Source organism: Eptatretus burgeri, chromosome 8, assembly GCF_056783735.1.
Source record: "Eptatretus burgeri isolate ZD-2024b chromosome 8, Ebu_testis_v1, whole genome shotgun sequence".
Classification (NCBI taxonomy): Eukaryota; Metazoa; Chordata; class Myxini; order Myxiniformes; family Myxinidae; genus Eptatretus; species Eptatretus burgeri.
In genome coordinates this window covers 23,465,830-23,479,038 of record NC_140968.1, presented here as the reverse complement: position 1 = coordinate 23,479,038, position 13,209 = coordinate 23,465,830, and the positions used below count along the sequence as shown (strand labels likewise).

The 13,209-nt window shown below is 43.2% G+C and overlaps 1 protein-coding gene across 3 annotated transcripts in view; it reads right to left on the bottom strand.

The window, feature by feature from the left end:
- LOC147021316 (insulin-like growth factor 2 mRNA-binding protein 3-A) overlaps positions 1–12,434 on the bottom strand; it is a 77,755-nt gene extending 65,321 nt beyond the window's left edge. Inside the window, exons 1-2 of one of the 3 annotated variants that reach the window (XM_085891153.1) lie at positions 12,353–12,434; positions 12,071–12,195 (exon numbers count right to left, since the gene is read on the bottom strand). The gene's annotated coding sequence lies outside the window, so the exon portion shown is untranslated. Of the gene's footprint in view, positions 1–12,070; positions 12,196–12,308 lie in introns of all 3 variants that reach the window. The other 2 variants (XM_085891150.1, XM_085891151.1) reach the window with 2 other exon arrangements.
- Between the last annotated feature and the right edge of the window lie 775 nt (positions 12,435–13,209).

Genomic DNA, 13,209 nt, shown 5'->3' with positions numbered 1-13,209 from the left:
ATGACAACATGGAGACACAGCATCCAGTGACTTCCTTATGTTGCTAATGGCATCTTCTCCTTTTGTGACAATGACTGTGCTTGTCGTCTGTGCTTCACACATCTTTTCCGCAAGGAAGTGAAACAGCTGTATTGTTGCTGTTATCTCGAAGAAAGCTTCTCCAGTTACTTGGGGTCTTACTGGTTCCTGTCACTTCTTCCGATTCCTTTCCCCCTTTTCGACCTTGCCTCGGACTTCAGACTTGACTTCTTGTACACATCAAGCACCACGTCCACCCTCTCGGACCTAGCACCATAGGATTCCACCTTTGGGATGATGTCTTCTGGCATAGTCATCAAATATCTTTGAAGTGCGTGGAGGGAGGCCATTGATAAGTGCTGAGCCATCAATGATGACTGCATCTCCCCTTGATTCTCTGTCTGGGATGTTCACTTGCACTTCAAGAATTTCAGCCAGCAGAGACTTCAAATTTTTTTGAAGGTTTTTTTTTTCCTTCAAATTTTTCAAAATTTGGATTTTCAAATGGCCAATCAGGCAGATTTGATCAGAAAGCTCTGCAGAACAGAAATGCCAAATTTGATACTTGTATCATAATTTGCACGATTTTTCTACTATCGACTACACCAAGAGGGATGGGATTAATCTGTGCATAAGAGAAATAAAAGCAGGGTTCTGTGGAAGAATTCTGAAGCTGAGTTAATATCAGAAGCAGCAAATATAGGAGACCAGTCGTGAATTGAGATCTATGGCAGCTTGCAGTTCCTGCCAATTCACATCAGTGAACTGCCAGACTTGCGGGCACTGAGGCAGCTTTGAAAATTGCCAGAGAGATACTGACAGTCACAAGCCCGTGATCATGTAAACCAACTGGATTAAAGGAAGACCAGGAGACTGGCAGGATAGTTGGTCATTCTCAAGTCCAGCAGGGAGGATTTGCCATTGGCAGAAATCTCGGTCAGAAAATTCACAGATTGAGGTATGACAATTAAGTTAAAGAAGTCCTTTGCTGCAGTTCCAAAGCTGGTGAGAGAGGTACCAACACAAAGTCAATTGCCATGGTGACAGTTGAAATCACCATTGATGAGGAAGGAGAGTTGGTATGAGTGGTTAAAAGGTGATCCATGTTGTCAGAGAGAGGTAAATGGAGTTGTCACTGTTTGGAAGATGGCACAACACAGAAAACAAGAGGTGGGAACAGAGGTCAAGTCACAGCCAAACGTACTCCAAGGATTTGAGGTGCAAGAGCAATACACAGAAAGTGAGAAATTGAGTTCAAGATGTAAATTACAACTCCGCCGCCAGGACGGGGTTCAGGCCTGTCGAACCGGAGGAGACAATAGCCAGAGAGACAATATAGAGTCAAGGACATGTTGTGGGAGGAAGGATGCTGTGAAGCAAGAATTGTCCGGTTTATTCACAGCAGCCTGTATGAAGAGATCGGGCAGGGGAACCTGGGAGTGGGTGGGGCCAGGGGGAACCTGGAAGCGTGCAGGCAACAGGGCAAAGTTTGGAGGAGGCAATGAGGGTAGATGGGAGGGAGGGGCGAGGGGAAATGGGAGAACAGAAAATCCGTGGGGTGTTCCTGACAGATATGGGAAACAAAGCATTTTGAACAACAGGTTGAACGAGTTCATGAAGAAAGAATTGACAGGCAGAAACCGCAGAATGATTGAGATTTATTTGTACTTGAATGGAATATATGTTTGTTCTTGTTGAAGCAAAGAGCGAGAAACAAAATAGAAAGTTGCTGAGCAATTTCACTTTCCTGCTTGGGTCTATTTGTGGTATTATTGAACCTTTCCAGAGATAAGCAATATATGGTGCTTCATTTATGGAGAGGGGTTAATCATGAGACTCAAGCCCGAGACACCATGTAGGTTTGTGCAGCTTTAGAATGTCCAGAGTGTATTAAGGTGTGTCTATGGTAAGGAGTCTGGAATGATGTTCCTGAGAGAACAGGTGGGTGTTGCCCAATTTATAAATAGCCAGCTGGATTAAGGCATCCCTCCAATCCATTTCGTCTCTGTGGAAATGGGTGGGTTTGGGCAGGATGGGCACATGACTCATTTCCCACCACCAACAGAGAGATGCAATGGTCCTTATCAGTGAGCAAGAGCCAGGCCTTGTTTATGTTGCAAAGGCAACGATTCATGAATGCTGTGGGGGTAGAGACATGTGACTGGGCCTCAGGGCAGGGATTCCTGGGGGCCTAAGGACTGCATGGTGGGGCCCCTGGGAATGAAGACCCTTGTAGCCTGTCATCAGCAGGCCTCGGGGAGCGAGGGGGACAGTAGGGGTTGGGGGGAGAGGGGAAAAGGGATGGGTCTGGAACCACAGCCAGGACAGGAAGTGCTCTCAGCAAGTCCATCTGCCCAGCCTCAATACTTTCTCTCTGTCTCTGGCACTTTTGGACGAGCTCAGACCTGCTCGCTCTCACATTTGCACTCTGTTCACCTCTCTGCCTTGAGCTGCTGTCATGCTCTTTTCCTGGTGGAGATGAGAACACAGTGAGTGTTCTGCTCATGCTGCTCAGTACTTGGTATGTGAATTTCCCTCTCACCAGCCCGGTTCCTACATGAGTGCTTGAGTTTTTATGGCATCCAGGGGAACGATAGGCTTTGTCTTGTTTTGTCGACCAGGATTTGTGTTATATCAGGTCTCATGTAATTAATTATTTACCTCTTGAGGAACGCTTGTGTCTTGTTACTGGCATTTCGTCATGCCAACGATCGGATTGATCTGCGATGGCTAGAAGGATAATTGATAGTAATCCTCCTTTGCAATCGACACGGTAATAGGCCCCACCGGATGATCACAGGCTGGCAATAACCGTTGGGGGGAGGGGGGGGTGGGGGGTTGTGTAAAACAGTGAAAAACCGTGATAGTTCAGCTATCCTTGAAGTCTCAGCTTCAGCACAACCATAACCACATCGGTGTGATTACATCCTGTCTGGAGGTAGCCACCCACCTTACAATATACTCAACTCATTTCTGCACATCTCAAGTTACCAATTTTAGCAAATAGGTTTCTTTTCTTTTTTTTATGCTTGAGAATCGTAATGAAACACCAGAAGCCAACAACCAAGTACACATTGTCCTCAACCCCATTCAGCTCGTAGGCTCATCTCAAATTGTTTGTGCAATGGTTACTGCAGGGTTATAATTAATGACAAAACGTCAACCCTTTTCGATTCCGCAACAAGTCCAAAGCTAGCAGGTCTTTTAAGCGAAAACGTCAACTCATTAAATCCCCATTTCAGGTTCCAGAGCACATTACAGTGTTTAAAGGTCAGCTCAACACATCAGCCAAGAAAGTTCATCCAAATTAAAGGAACTCACACCTTTTCTGACAAATTCTGTCTTGAGCTCCCAACTAGTTCAGGTGTTCATTCTTGACCCTCTGTGGTTTTGGTTTATGGATTATATGGTGGTGACATGTCAGTAAGCCTCAAACGTCAATTCCCAAAGTTTGAGGCTTAATGCTATGTCACATCACAATAAACAAACAAGAAAAAGAGCAGAGATTGCAGACCCTCGCCAGGACTTCTTTTGAGTGGTGTATTTTTATAGGTTTTAGGGAAAATCCAATATGGCTGCCAAACCATGTGACCTATGACATCATGTGTGACCATTTTGTTCATTGATAGGCAGTCATGTGTGTGAAGTTTCACCTTGATCTGTTCAGCCATTTCAGAAGATTTTTGAAGGTTTCCAAAAAATAATAATAATAACAAAAAAGGCGGCTGCCAAATCAAGTGACCGATGACATCAATTTTTTCGTGGACTATTTTATTACTAGATGAACCTCAAAAATTTTCATACTGTCGCGTCGTGTTCTAACTATGAAATTATGATGTCATAACGAAGGCACCCATGACGTCATAAAACATCACACATTCCCCATGAGGAGTACTTGCTACGTGCCAAGTTTCAATTTTTAGCTCGCCTGTTCGAAGAACAGAGAGCTATAGCGATACCCCCGGCGTGAGCATTAGCGTCAGCGTGAGAATGTTAAAGTTTTTGGTGCAATTTTTTTTCCTTTCTAATGTTTTTATCTCCCAAACTATCTTTTATACGCCCGATATGTGTGTGTGTGTGTGTATATATATATATATACATACATATATATATATATATATATATATATATATATATATATACATATATATATATATATACATATATACATATATATATATATATATATATATATATATATACATACATATATATATATATATATATATATATATACATACATATATATACATATATATATATATACATATATATATATATATATATATATATATATATATACATATATACATATATATATATATATATATACACACAGTCATGCGCCACTTGACGACGGGGTTACGTTCTGAGAAACGCGTCGTTAAGCGACGTCGTCGTTGTGCGAACATCTTTTTTTTTTTTCATTTTCGTTTTCGAACATCGTACTTACACAAAACTGCACACCGAGGCTATATAGCATAGCGTATTGCTCCTCGGATACAAACCTGTACAGCATGTTACTGCACTGAATACTGTCGGCAATTGAAACACGCATCCAAGAGAGACTGAAGACACGTTAGTTTTACCTTTGTGCTGTTCATGACGGCCATCGGTGTTGTTCGCAGCAGCTTACAATCTCCTCTCGCATTGATTATAGAAAGATGAATAAATAGCGTTTGGATTTTATAAATACGTAATCAATGCATCGATGTTATAATTTATAAATGAAGAAACGAGCTCCTGTCAATTGTGATATATATTTTCGGAACAGTGCGATTGTTTAGCAACATGAAAAGCTTCACTCAAAACAAATTTGTGTTTTAATTTCGACTGTAACAATGATTTATTCGCGGAATTCTTCAACACAAAGGTAATTTACTTGCTGGAAGGTAAACGTGCAAACATTGGTTCAGTTTGAAAGACGATTTCCTTGAATCCCGATTTCGCACGACCCTGCTTTTTTCGCGATGACATTTTATGGACCTCAACGATTGCATTATAACAGGGCCACACTGTCGTTTATTATCATTATGAGGTATTATGTACTGTACAGCGTACATAATTGTATGTGCTATTTTTATACGACTGGCAGCGCTACGTCGGCTACATCACTCGGCGATAGGAATTTTTCAGCTACATTTTTTTTCATTTTTTTTTTTTCAGAGCTGGCAGATCCGTCGTATATGCGATCCGTCATTGCCCGGAACGTCGTTAAGCGGCGCATGACTATATATATATATATATATATATATATATATATATATATATATATATATATATATATATATATATATATATATATATATATCGGGAATATTATGTGATACCGGTCGTCCGTCTGTCTGTTTGTCTGTCCGTCCGTTCCTGTCCGCACTCGAACTCCCAAAGTTTTCAACTTTCACTTTTCATATTTGGTACAGACTGGAGACGGTGTGTCGCGACATATGTTCGTCATCTAAAGTGGTTGCCATGGCAACCAGGATGCTGTTTTCCATGTAGTAGCACAATTCTGTATACGTATACCTTCTTGTTCGGGCGTATATTGTGCTCACTTGTGCTCGTTACTGATTACAATATACAAATACATATATTGCTTTAAAATTATTTGGATCAGACTTCACTGCAATGCTTTATAAAAAATATTAATTATGAGACGAGTCTTTTAAAAACTATAAATGTATAAACAGGTGAGCATTGGGTGGCTTTGACACCAACTCTGGCCTTCCTTGGTACGGTTTCAGAGATAGAGATCCAAATTTTTCCGCTTTTCCAATATGGATACCAAACCACGTTACCTATGATGTCATAATTATCATTGAAACATTCTACATGAGGAGTCGCACCAATGATTAAAATTTTGTCTCAATCCGACAAGCGGTTGAGGAGACAAACACGAACGTTCTGTGTGGACAGACAGACAAACAAACAAACAAACCCAAATGCAATACCCTCTCCTTTGGTGAGGGTAATTAGGACACTGTAGAGTGCATACCTCCGCCACACATTGCCCAATCAAGAAGAACATAAATCGGGCCCAATACCTTTTTGAAATATCATACTACATATCGGTTTGGCCCGATATCTCAATTTTTTTTTCTGTATACCTTGTCGAGGCTCGTATGAGAGCTAACACACAACTCACAGCAAGGGGGCATGAGACAAGAGGGGCGGGAGTGGAAGGGACAAAACAGTGGGGAACAGACACATTAGGTGAACTGTGGAAGGGAGAGGGATGGGGATGGGATGGGGAACATGGCGAAGAGAAGATGGACATTACAGGGACTTTCAGGAAGGAAAGCAGGGGAATTGAAGGAAGTGGGCTTGGGTGGATTATCGGGGGTAGAAAAGATCGAGGATTTGGATGGGGGAAGATAAGAGGTGGTGGTGAACAGCTGTTTTGAAAGCCTGGAGGGAAGAATGGGAAAGAAGAGTGAGGCAGTTTATTCCAAAGGCGGGAAAAAAGAGGAATGAAAGGGTGAAGATGAGCAGTGATTCGTGATTTTGGTAGTTTTACCAGAAGGGGGTTGTTGGCGGACCTTGAGCACCCTGTGGAAATGTGGTGGGAATGATGATGATGATGATGATGATGATAATGATGAATCACTTTCAACATTAAATAAACCTTATATCCGGATCTTCACCAAAATCCAATTGATTCGTCCTTGTCACACACACAAGCTGTCCACAAAGTTTCATCCGAATCTGTCCGCAACTTTTTGACACATCATGCTATATATTGGTTTAGCCCAATCTCTCAATGATGACAAATCACTTAAAAATTCTCACAGCCAGATACGGATCCGGATCTTCACCAAAATCGAATCAGTTCGTCCTAGTCACACACACAACCTGCCTTCTAAGTTTCATCCGAATCCGTCCACAACTTTTTGAGCTATCCTGCAAACAGACAGATAAGGCTCCTTCCACCTTAAGTGACAGAAGTAATAAACCAAACCTTAATTATAATTATTGACCCAAGTGAAAACTAGTCTTCACAAAGACTAGAGTTCAGTAGATCAGCATTCACCTTCAGAAAAGGACGGCCAATTTGTTCAACCAAACATTGAGAGAATTTTTTTTTAAACCCCGCGAACCGCTGTGGTGAAGGAGGTGAAGCGACGTCTTTCGTAAGGCCTTCTTCGCAGCATTGAGCACATTGGTTCACGTGCGAAATGTCATTTCAAATCCCTTCCCACAGCAGTTAGTATCCCCATTTCAACATTTGGTTGAGAAAAATCAATAGCCTTTTGCTGGTTATTTTCTTTTCCTCCAACTGCTCATTGCTCATCCAACAGCTCCCATATAATAAATACTACAGTCAGTATGTAAATATGCTTCCTGGCATGACGCTGTAGGAACAGCTCCAATTGTCAATACCGTACACCTTTATTGACTGATGCACCAGATTCTGTGTTGACAGTGTGTCGGTTCCACCGAAGTAGTTTCTTGGAAGCATCATCATGCTGGGTGGGTTGCCATCACTCTCTCAGCAGTCGCTTCGACAGGAATTTTGAACACATGTTCACGGTGACGGCGATGGATCACCTACTCTTCGTGAAGGACACCGTGAGATCATCAACATCCACCAACTAATCCCGGCAGACGGGACACCCAGTTTAACGACACACATTGATAAATCGCTCTGCTTGACAAACACCGGACCGACAGTTTGCTCGGGATTCCAACCGAGGCGAGATGACTTGGAGGCGAGATCATACACTCCACACATCTACAATCTGCTCCAATGAAGCTTCAGTCATTTTCAAGTGATATCGCTCTTCACGCTGAACAAACATTGAGCATCGACAAATTACACCTGTATAGGATTTTGTCCCCTTGGTTAAACAGGAACCCCTCCACCCAGAAAGGACGATTTCAGTTTGCTCGGGACAACAAAGTTGATGTTCAACGTTTTAATGTTTGCCAAGCAAAGTAAACAACTGTAAAAATTATCCTGTTGTAAACGTATAGATATGCTTATGTCTGACAAATTGCTCAACCTTCCCACCCTTGCAGAGAAAAATAGGAGCAATCGCCCTGGACGCTCACCTGGTAGAACGATGATACCGAGGAGGAAGTCAACGTGAGACGGAATCAGCAAAAATGTACCGATGAACCGATGTTATAGTAAATACCTAGTTTGGGGGGCAACCCTCCCCGTAAATCCCCTTAGACCCCGATTTTTTTAATGTCATGAACAAACTTCATTCCGTCACAGGTGATGAAGGCTGTGGTCAAGTTTCATCAAAATTGTGTGTGGTAGGGTCTCGCGATATATTGATATACTGGTATACTGGTTAAAAAAAAAACCAGAGTTGGTGTCAAAGCCACCCAATGCTCGCCTGTTTATACATTTATCGTTTTTAAAAGACTCGTCTAATAATATTTTTTATAAAGCATTGCAGTGAAGTCTGATCCAAATAATTTTAAAGCAATATATGTATTTGTATATTGTAATCAGTAAAAAAGTGTTGTAGATAAAAACATTAGAAAGGAAATAACTTTCACCAAAAACTAACATTTTCACGCTAACGCCGACGCTCACGCCGGGGGTATCGCTATAGCTCTCTATTCTTCGAACAGGTGAGCTAAAAAAAAACAAAAAAAACTAGAGTAATTCGACTGCACGCAGTCGACGGGTGTGCCTCCGCTCTCCCGCACAAACACTTGAGTATTGACATATTTGACCCTTGACCTTTATCATATCTGGCCCAAAATCTAATCAGTTAATTGCCCTGTCTAACTTTACCTTTGTATCAAGTTTGATGAAATTCTGTCTTTTATTTGAGCTAGGGCATAAAAAGTGAAATTTCAGGGTTTGACCTTGACCTTAATCACATCTGACCCAAAATCTAATCACCTAATTGCCCTGTCTTACTTTACCTTTTTACCAAGTTTGATGAAATTCTACAATTTGTTTCTTGAGTTATCGCGTAAGCGAAAATCCGGACGGACGGAAAACCCGGAAACATAATGCCTCCGGCACCCTTGGTGCGGAGGCATAAAAACGATACATCACCAATAAATCGAAGAAAGGCGTTTGCAATCTTTAAATACCGTACATGATTTTAAAAGCTTTGATGCACTCGGCGTTTCCACTGAACATGGAACAGGAACAGTGCAATGTACATCGTCAATACGTAACAGGAAGCAAGTACAGTACGTTTTAGCATTTAACCATCACCATCCAAGGACCCATACAAGCAATCGAGTTTTCCTTTGCCCTCGTGGCTGGTTTTAAAGCAATTGTTAATTGGTTGTTATTTATATGAATCTGGTGTGCTTTCGCAATCCTGAGCGGAGTCAGTGATCAGTGATACCGCTACGAAAGGGATGGCGATGGATTCTGACCTGTGCCGATTACCAACACTGATCTAGCTTGAAAAGAAAATCATTTTTAATGCAAGAAAAAGAGCAATCAGTGATTGCAGACCCTCACCAGGACATCTTTTGAGTGGTGTATTTTTTTTTTATTGGTTTTCGGTTAAATCCAATATGGCTGCCAACCATGTCACCTATGATATCGTGTGTGTGAACCTTTTGTTCCTTATGGACAGGTGGTCAGACATGTAAAGTATTGGCTCGATTTGTTCAGCCACTTCAGAGATGATTTTTGAAGGTTTTTGTTTCACTGAAACAATATGGCTGCTGAATCACGTGACCGATGACATAATGAAATTATTTTTGTGGATGATTTTATCCCTAGTTGACCCCCAAAAATTTGACTGATCAGATTTAACATTCTACATATGCAATTATGACGTCATAACGAGTGCACCTGTGGCGTCATTACAAAAAACAAGGACAAATGTGTCCAAGAGCAGCGTCCTAAAGGTTTTGTCTGCTAAAAAAAAAAAAAATTAAACAAAAAAAAACAACAAACAACAACAACTTCCGATATTTTGTCACGTGCATTGAATAAGCCAATAGCGAAACCAGTCATAATGTATTTACGCATTTACGAAATAAATAATATATTTACGAAATTACAATACAATAAATAGAATCATCTTTAAATAGAAACGTGAACTTTTCGAAACTTTAAAGCAAATATCCGAATATATTTAAAAGTTCATGATAGACGCTCTCAAAAGGCACCGTCTATGTGAGGATGTGTACATGTGCTCAGTATTTAAGGAGATCCGGATCTTGTATATAGAAGAGCCGGGTCCTAGAGATTAAGGTTTTGTCTTCACAAGAAGAAGAAGAACAACGCTGAGCTCTCTATGAGCAGCGTTCGCTATGCGAGACGCTGCTAAAAATCACATTCCCCATGAGTACTTGTTATGTGCCAAGTCTCAATTTTTTCCTTGGTACGGTCAGAGATACAGAAATGTGGGTTTTTCTGTTCTTCCAATATGGCTGCCACACCACGTGACGAATGAGGACATAATGATCATCAAAACATTCTGCATGATTAGTCGCACCAATAGTGAAAATTTCGTCTCAATCCCACAAACAGTTGTGAAGAAAAACACGAAAGTTCTGTGCGGACAAACCAAACCAAATGCAAGACGCTCTCCTTGAGCGAGGGTAACAAGTTGGAAGAAAAATAAAAGAAAGAAAGAAATAAAAAACGCCCCACGTGGGAATACTCTGAACGATTACATGTCAATGATGTGTACGTCACATATGAATATGAAATGGACCATTTCCATTGTGTATATTTGGAACCTGCGCAAAATTAGGTATTAAATTATTATTTTAACGATATGGATATACCAGTATGACCCCACAGGTACATCAATATCAAAAAAAAGAAAAATCGAGATTCACGTAGCCGAGCGCGCAGTTTCAGAGAAAATGTTGTAAGTGTTCGTGGATGGACAGAGACAGACAGATGGACGGACACCGTGCGATCCCATGAGCTCCTCGGAATGATGTTCGGGTGAGCTAACAACTTGACTCAGGGAGTTTGGCGGCCCCGGAATGCACTGCACTCACAGGTCCCCGCAGGGAAGCGGGGGATTCGAACCACGATCACGGGTCGCCACCGGGGGGTTCGAAACGCGATCAAGAGTTGCCGCGGGGGAGGGGGGGTTCGAACTGCGCTCACGGGTCGCTGCCGTGGAGGGAAGGGTTCGAACCGCGATCACAGGTCGCTGCCGTGGAGGGAAGGGTTCGAACCACGATCATGGCGAGTCACCGCCAGGGGGGGAGGGTTGGAACCGCACTCACGGGTCGCGTCCGGGGAGGGGGGGTTCGAACCGCGCTCATGGGTCGTCGCCGGGAGGGGGTTCGAACCACGATCACGGGTCGCCTCCGGGAGGGGGGTTCAAACCACGATCACGGGTCGCCTCCGGGGAGGGGGTTCGAACCACGATCACGGGTCGCCTCCGGGGAGGGGGTTCGAACCACGATCACGGGTCGCCTCCGGGGAGGGGGGTTCGAACCACGATCACGGGTCGCCTCCGGGGAGGGGGTTCAAACCACGATCACGGGTAGCCGCCGGGAGGAGGGGGTTCGAACCACGATCACGGGTCGCCTCCGGGGAGGGGGTTCGAACCACGATCACGGGTCGCCTCCGGGGAGGGGGTTCGAACCACGATCACGGGTCGCCTCCGGGGAGGGGGGTTCGAACCACGATCACGGGTCGCCTCCGGGGAGGGGGTTCGAACCACGATCACGGGTCGCCTCCGGGGAGGGGGTTCGAACCACGATCACGGGTCGCCTCCGGGAGGGGGGTTCGAACCACGATCACGGGTCATCGCCAGGAGGTGGGGGGGGGGTCGAACCACGATCACGGATGGCCGCCGCGGGGGGGGGGGTCGAACCACGATCACGGATCGTCGCCTTGCTGCTTCCTTGCATTTGACGCTCAGCATGTAAAAAGGGCAGAGCACGGACAAAACCATATGTTGGAAACCATAGCATCTGTTTTGATTGGGCCTAGAGGTTCCTGCTGCTTTTAAGTTTCTGAAAACGGAAGATATAAAAACTGAGCGATTGGTAAAAATACACAAAGATTCCAATCCACTGGTGACTGAACCAATACAATCTCCATTCACATTGCCAGTCATGCAGAGGCGATGAACAAATCATGACTTACCGGTTACTAAATCAAGAAGCTTCCTTGTTCACTGAAATTCAGACCTCCCAATCAAAGGTCCAATCCAAACACGTGTTAGAGCGGGATATCTCGTTCAATCACAAAGGCCAGGCACAGGCGTCGTTCTTTGGAGCATACGGTAAAAAAAAAACAAGTTAAAGAAGTCGCCTTCACTTTTATTGACCTCCAAAATCATTTATTTTTAACAATCAACTCCCGAAAAATGCGTCAGAAAAACCTGATTGTGAAACGAACATCGAACACCGATTATTCCGCCATCACCTCTGGAGTAAGTTATCGCGAGATTTAGCCGTCTTGGAGAGAGTTATCGCGAGATTAGGCCGTCTTGGTGAGAGTTATCGCGAGATTAGGCCGTCTTGGTGAGAGTTATCGCGAGATTTGGCCGTCTTGGAGAGTTATCGCGAGATTAGGCCATCTTGCATAGTTATCGCGAGATTTAGCCGCCTCGTGGAGAATTATCAGGAGAGAAAATTCCACCCAAAGACAAAAAAACAGTTAAGAAATTAAAATCCCTAATTTATCAAAATACGTTTTCGGATTAATAAATTGTGTTACTCAGTCAGTTTATGCGCGTTCCACGTTGACGAAAGCTTTTTTCCTCACGTTGTTTTCCAAAACGAAGAAGATGTACGTGTATCGCATTAGATAATATGGAATATGCAATGTCCGGAGAGCAGTGAGGCACGTAGAGTCGTGAGGGTTGCCGTAACTGTTTATTGCGTGTCCGGATGTGCACTTCTTCGAGCCTCCAGCGGACGCGAACAGCTATATGCCCTGCAGACACGTGACTACCAACAACACTCCTCCACGCCCCCACAACGCTCCCTGCCAATACACCACAGAATAGGCAAAGCCTAGAAGCGAACGTAGAATTCTTCTTAAATATATATCAAATTAAACAGTCTCTTTGCTATGAAAAAATAAATATTACCTTAACAACAACTACACCGCCGAGAACAGGACCTCATCTGCAAAAATAATTACCTCAACAACAACTACACCGCCTCGAACAGGATCTCATTTGAAAAAAAAAAATTTCCTCAACATTACCTTCACAACGACAACTACACCGCCGAGAACAGGATCACAACTAGAAAAATAAATATTACCTTAACATT